Source organism: Xiphophorus hellerii, chromosome 15 (assembly GCF_003331165.1).
Source record: "Xiphophorus hellerii strain 12219 chromosome 15, Xiphophorus_hellerii-4.1, whole genome shotgun sequence".
NCBI lineage: Eukaryota > Metazoa > Chordata > Actinopteri > Cyprinodontiformes > Poeciliidae > Xiphophorus > Xiphophorus hellerii.
The window spans coordinates 11,209,298-11,216,969 of NC_045686.1; the positions used below are offsets into that span (position 1 = coordinate 11,209,298).

Below are 7,672 nucleotides of genomic sequence, written 5' to 3' on the forward strand. Positions count from 1 at the left end.
AGCCGTTATTTTTCAATGTCACGTTATACGTAATGATTCCCGCGTTACTCATCCTGAGTGGAGTATAGCAAAGAAGCAAATAGAGGAAACCAAATATTTAAAAAGTCTTCCCTGGTGGTACAGAGTGGGGGAAACAGCGTGACTTTGACTTTTAATGGTTAAGCACTTGAGTGAACATCAGAGGAAAGAGCAGCGCCATGCTGAGCCCTGACTGTCAGATTTACACATCGATTTAAAACACGCTGCCTATACAGCTCTGACGGAAGCCTGGAGATCTGCTGCATCAAAGCTCTTACCGGAGGATGTGTAGCAGTCTGAGAATAATCACCCCTTACTGTTTGACATCTCTATTAAAGTGAGAGTTGAAATACCTCTTTGGTCGTGATATGAAAACTCATGTAGGTTTGGTTTGGATTGGACCTGGAACAGACGAAAAGAAAGTTGCTGTTCGCATTTTTTAAGTTTTATACCTCATTTGATCGAACATTTTGGCTTGGGTTTTATTTTGGGGATAAATAATGGGTTCAAACATCACTTTGATGGTTTACGGTAAAGTTAATTGCATGCTCATATCAGGTGAAGGACATCCATAATGAAAATTAATCAGTGAGCTCTTATGGAGTGGAATAAATTTAACCTACTCCTAATTTTATTTCACTATAGTTACGATTTTTGCCCAAACAGTAACAATACTGTTTAAACAAAGAAACGTTTTTTACTTACTGTTGCTGCGTTTCCATTACAAATGTGCGCCAAAATTGCGCCAACGTCGTAAAAACACAATTTCACAATTACAATGTTTCTATTAAGAAACAATTAAAATCGCACATGAATAACTTTCTTCACGCAATAAATCATTAAAAACATGCCGCGCCAATATACTCCTGCCACTTCCTGTCGTCTTCTTCTTCGTGGAGGCCACATCCGGTTGCTGATCACGTGACGCAAAAAAGAAAGTCATTTTATTGCAGTTTTGCGAAATAAACTCTTTTCCATATGGCCAAAACACACACCTCATCCTAGGACCAAAACTATATTTTAAAAAATGAGACTTTCTTTGAAATTGGTGTGTTTTCATTAAGCAATTTTATTTTGAAAATTTCAAATTGCACACTTATATGGTAAATGGAAACACAGCTGATTGCAATTTACAATCCTAAAATCAACATTGATTAACCTAAAATTCTGGGGTTTGGTACAGACCAAGAAAGCAATGTCATCAGAGTTTGGAGTTTCAAAACAATATTGTGCAATATTTGTGCCTTTTCCCCCTGAAAAATAAAATAGCTAATGAAAAATCTCTGAATTAATGACACGTATTTGCATCTTGTTGTCTGCAGACGAAGCCCTGCAGAGGCAGGAGGAGATCTGGCAGCAGGAAGTGGAGGAGTCTCTGTCCCGCTGCAGGTCTCTCTTTCACCCATCACGACCGAAACACGTCGACTTCCTGCGCATCACTGCTCCTGATGATGAATTTTCCCACCTGACGGTGAGTCAAATAAAACTTATCACTTCAAAAAATATATATAGTGTTCTTACAATGCTTTATTAGGAAGGAGAAAATATTTACATAAGTTGCAGGTTCAAAATGTGGACATCTTGTAGGAAATGCAAAAATTCTTAAATATCTTGAACCAAAATGCCTTCTACATTCACCCTACATCTATTGAGCCAACAAACAAACCTCTTTGTTGCATTAGTCTCAGGATTTGATGAAAAATATTCCTTTACATTACATATTTACACCACAAAATTATCTTATTTTTCACTGTCTTATTAACTGGGAAAAAAGACAAATACATATGCAGCTCTGGAAAAATTACAAGCCCACTGCACTGAACCTCGTTGAAAACATCCAGGTTTTTCCACCAAATGTTGATTTCTGAACTCTTCCTGAGTTAAAACATTAGTATTGTTGTTTCTAAATGAATATGAACTTTTCTCAGTATTTGAGGTCTGAAAGTAATGCGTCTTTTTTGACCATTTCTCATTTCCGGCAAATAAATACTAAATCTTTGCTTATAATTTCAGAGACATGTTGTCAGTAGTTCATAGAATAAAAGAACAATGTTCATTTTACTCAAACATAGACCTATAAGGAGTAAAATCAAAGAAACTGATCAATTTAAGTGGTCTCTTAATTTTTTCCAGAGCTGTATATGTATAAAAACATGTTGATATTTTCTGACATGAAGCTCCTGATGCGCTAAAAATGTAGAAACATGAGCCGAATACATTAAGTAGGATTTGTACTGCACTGATTTATGATGTATTGTCAGAATGAAAAAGAAAATTAAATTATATAGGTCTACAGTTCATATCATACGATGCTGTTTGTGTTTGCTCATAACCTCATTTGACCCCCAGAGGAAAAACTGAGCAGATTCCTCAGTGGGCCGCAGGCCTGTTGCCCAATGAGGATGGATCTTATTTACAGACCGAATGAATCCGACTTCTGTTTGTGAACCAATCTCTAAGTTCCACAAAAACAGATTTCGAAACAAGATATTGGATTTAAATTATGAACACCATTTAAACAGCTTTCAAGGTTTCCCCCAGAAAACCTGCTAAGCCCGGTGGTTGGGACGCTCGGCAGTCATTCATCCAGTGGCCTGTTGTGTTTTTGAGTTAAAAAAATGTTTAAAGTTGACGGGAAATGTGAAAATGTCACTTGGTAATTATGTGTTACTGAAAAATTGGAAGATTAATACCTTGACACCAACTATGAAGTCTTAAAAATGCAAACGTTTTTTTAAAAATTAAATAAGCAATGCTAAGCCTGGTGGCCCGCCAGGCTTATAATAGAAACCCTGGCTTTCTTTCCTTTTTTATCCAACATTTTGTTTATTTTTCTTACCACCAACTTTCAGAAGACAATATTTATATTTTTATTGAAATAAAAAAAGCAAATATATATTACATTGAAAAAATGGCTAAATAAAATTGACTTTTCGCAGAAACATGACAGGTTATCATTCTTTTAGGACTTATATTACGGCAACTGGTGCAGATTCAAGATCGAAATGATCAGATGAAGATCTGATATTCATGTTTTATACACATTTAAAGCTAAAAAAAATACATTATGCAGGTTAATTTTCTCCAAATCCAAATCTGAAGTTAGTTTTACAGAAGATAATGTTCATTTAAAAAAATTTCAATAAAAATGTGTTCTATTACCTTTATATTGTCTTTTGAATCTGATAATTTGAATGCAATTGTGGTAAATTAAACTGATTGTTGCAAAATAAAGAAAAGAGTGGACATCTTATATTAACCTACAGCACTAAGTTATCATATAAAGCTGTTATGCTGCAGTACATCACTACTTTTCTTATGCTGGATAAAATGGAGGATCATATTTATGCATTCTTATTGCATGAATTTACATAAACATCAAAGTTTAGATCCATTAGTATTAGTAATCTAAAGTGCAGCTCATTAAAGCTGCTCCCTTGTAGAGAAATGTAAACATTAAAATCCTCTCTGTTATCACTCTTCTGTCTCTAACCTGCTGGCAAACAAAGGTGGAGCCTGAAAAGGAAGAATAATTCAAACAAAAGCTAGATAAGAAAACAGAAGTTTACATTTTCATTTTGATGTTTTTATATTAATAAAACAGTTTATTAAAGATTCTTTCAGTTGAGTAGAAAGTGGGAATCCTTTGACTCCCTGTGTAACATTTTAGCACTTTTAAAAAATTTTAATTTCTGAGGATTTAAAAATAATTAATTTCCAATTATTTTTTGTCATTATTTGTGAATCATTTTTATATTAAGGCAACATTTTTTTTTTTTAGAATTTTTTAAAAATGTATTTGTTTTAATTTGGTTTCATTTGTATCCATTTTAATACAAGATCATTTAAGAAAAATAATTCTATGTATATTGTGTATTTATCTCGTTACTGTTTAAGATGGTTCTTGTTTTGTTTGGCATTTAAAAATAATAATTTTGATTATTTTTTAGCTTTATTTGATTTATTTGTCTTTTCTTGACATTTTTTGTTCAAAACATTTCTAAATGTTAGTATTTTTCATACTTTGTTTTGAAGCTGAATAAAAAAGTAAAGTGAAAGTTAGATATTCAGTTTAATTCATAATGTAAAATGTAATTAATTAATTTTAGAACTTTTAATTGGGCCATTGCACACCCAACCAGCTGCAGTTGGAATTGCATTTACATACCAAATGTTTAACAAGTTTCCAATTGGGGCCTGCCATGCAAAGCAATGGCAGGAACCTATTGCTATTCTCCCAAGAAAAGTTTCTTTATTATTGGGGCCTGCCATGCAAAGCAATGGCAGGAACCTATTACTATTGTCGGAGAGAAGCGTCTCTTTAATCTTTATTTTTCTTCCGTAACCGTTAATGCGGCTCATACCGCTGCGTGCACACCTACAAATGAGGTATCAAAACGTGCAGAAAATTCACGCCATTGGAGCTATTACTTTTGGTGGGATTTGGGCTTAACGTGGCGACATAATTCGCAAAAAACTACGAAAAAAACCCCATTATAAGTCAATGGGAAAAATCCTAGAAATACCCTATTTTTGAGGATTTTCTGTGTCGTCACGAATTCACGTAGAAATGCCATTCAAATTTCATTTTGTAGATACGTCTGTGATCTCTTCGAAAGTGAAGACGGCTCGTCGATACCAGTTACGGTTTGTCCACAATTTGCCTCTAAGCGACCCAAAGTTTCTCATTTTTCCTAAAATTAGAGTGCGTCTCTCGCTGATTAGAGTGAGAAATCAAGAGACCTTTTTCACCCCAAAATAATTTTGAAATCGCCATCACGCCCACAAATATCGCACGATTGGTATCAAAATCGGTCCTGACATTGATACGCATGTCTGCTCCGGTAAAATGTTTTCGAAATTTATCTAGATCGTACGGTTTTCTGTCACGGTGCTTCAGAGCAAAGTCATGCGACAGGATTTTCTGAGGCTCTGAGGCTTTGTCACTAACACTTCACACCTTGGTGAGAAACTTATTTAACATAGCAACGGAACTCAAGAGGCTATTGGCTGCTGATTAGGACTACAAATACGCATCACTGTAGTTCTATCTATAGTGGAACCCTCAGTTGAAACAGAGCAGGACTGAACTGGCCTTTAGAACTACTTGCTGCTATGGGCTGTATATAACTGATTTAACTCAGTAACTGTTACACATGGGATTAGTTTGGAACTTTAAAATTAAGCATAATAATAATTTCAAAATAAAAGCCTTGAATATTTTTAAATCAGATATTTGCTCTGTTGAGCATTATATAACTGATTTTATCCAATGACTGTTATTCATGGGATTAGTTTGGCCCTTTGAAATGAAGTTTAACAAAAATTCCAAAATAAAAGCCTTGAATATTTTTACATGACGTAATTGCTCTTTTTGGCTTTATTTGACTTTTTCATCCAAAGCACTGTTACACATGGGATTAGTTTGGAACTTTAAAATTAAGCATAATAATAATTTCAAAATAAAAGCCTTGAATATTTTTAAATCAGATATTTGCTCTGTTGAGCATTATATAACTGATTTAACCCAATGACTGTTATACATGGTATTAGTTTGGCCCTTTGAAATGAAGCTTAACAAAAATTCCAAAATAAAAGCCTTGAGAATTTTTACATGAGATTATTGCTGTTTTGAGCATTATATAACTGATTTTATCCAATGACTGTTATTCATGGGATTAGGTTGGCCCTTTGAAATGAAGCTTAACAAAAATTTCAAAATAAAAGCCTTGAATATTTTTACATCAACTACTTGCGTTTTCAGCATTATATAACTGATTTTATCCAATGACTGTTATTCATGGGATTAGGTTGGCCCTTTGAAATGAAGTTTAACAAAAATTCCAAAATAAAAGCCTTGAATATTTTTATATGACGTAATTGCTCTTTTTGGCTTTATTTGACTTTTTCATCCAAAGCACTGTTACACATGGTATTAGTTTGGTGCTTTGAAATGAAGTTTAACAAAAATTCCAAAATAAAAGCCTTGAATATTTTTACATCATGTAATTGCTCTTTTTGGCTTTATTTGACTTTTTCATCCAAAGCACTGTTACACATGGTATTAGTTTGGCCCTTTGAAATGAAGCATACTGAAAATTTCAAAATAAAAGCCTTGAGAATTTTTACATGAGATTATTGCTGTTTTGAGCACTATATAACTGATTTTATCCAATGACTGTTATTCATGGGATTAGGTTGGCCCTTTGAAATGAAGTTTAACAAAAATTCCAAAATAAAAGCCTTTAATATTTTTACATGACGTAATTGCTCTTTTTGGCTTTATTTGACTTTTTCATCCAAAGCACTGTTACACATGGTATTAGTTCGGAACATTAAAATGAAGCATACTGAAAATTTCAAAATAAAAGCCTTGAATATTTTTACATGACGTAATTGCTCTTTTTGGCTTTATTTGACTTTCTCATCCAATGACTGTTACACATGGTATTAGTTTGGCCCTTTGAAATGAAGCTTAACAAAAATTTCAAAATAAAAGCCTTGAATATTTTTACATCATGTAATTGCTCTTTTTGGCTTTATTTGACTTTTTCATCCAAAGCACTGTTACACATGGTATTAGTTTGGCCTTTTGAAATGAGGCATACTGAAAATTTCAAATTAAAAGCCTTGACAATTTTACATCAGGTATTTGCTCTTTTGGGCATTATGTGAATTTATTATCCAAAGCACTGATAAACATAGGATTAGTTTGGCGCTTTGAAATGAAGCTTAACAAACATTTCAAAATAAAAGCCTTGAATATTTTTACATCAACTACTTGTGTTTTCAGCATTATATAACTATTTTAACCCCATCACTATTACGCATGGGATTAGTTTGGCCCTTTGAAATGAAGTTTAACAAAACTTCCAAAATAAAAGCTTTGACAAAATTTTAAATCATACTGAATGGTGCACGTCCACCTTACTTAACGTTCTTGTGATTCTCCACATGCTATTGATTACGTTGCAGCGTTCTTTAGCATCGATGCTAATTTGTAGCATGACAACGCCGGGCCCAAACCGACGGGCACGCCTTGGCAGGCCCCGGCTAAATTTCTTCCGAAATTTTCTAGTTATTTTTGTAATTATTTGTGTAACATTTTTACATTAAATCAGTTTTAGAAAATGTTTTTTAAATGCATTTATTTTAATTTTGTGTTATTTGTAACTATTTTATATATGTTTTAATCAGTACAAGACGAGTGTAATACAAGATCATTTAAGAAATTTACTTATATATTGTGTATTTACACTATGTATCTTGTTACTGTTTAAGATGTTTATTTTTGTTTTGCTTGGCATTTAAAATCACAATAATTATGATTATTTACAGCTTTATTTGAATTATTTTTCTACTTTTCTTGACTTTTTCGTGTAAAACCTCATTAAATGTTAGTGTTCCTTTAATGCTGAAGTGAAGTGAAAGTTAAATATTCAGTTCAATGCAGAACACAAGATGTAATTAATTAATTGTAAAACTTTTCATCGGGCCATTGCACACCCAGCCAGCAGGAGTTGGCATTGCATTTACATACCAAATGTTTAACAAGGGATCCCTGGCCGTCTTGTTTGCCCTCCTTCTGCTGTGGGTGTGGCGCTCCTCCATCTGGTCTGCGTGACTCCTTTTAGGATGTCAGGGTGTCGTAAGA

General features: G+C 33.4%; 1 long non-coding RNA gene across 1 annotated transcript; it reads right to left on the minus strand.

Moving 5' to 3' along the window:
• Positions 1–1,067: 1,067 nt before the first annotated feature.
• On the minus strand, positions 1,068–7,670 carry LOC116734307 (uncharacterized). Its single transcript, XR_004342204.1, has 2 exons — positions 7,559–7,670; positions 1,068–1,483 (listed from the first exon to the last, which is right to left on the minus strand). It is a non-coding gene; the product is annotated as an uncharacterized LOC116734307 (long non-coding RNA).
• Positions 7,671–7,672: the final 2 nt, after the last annotated feature.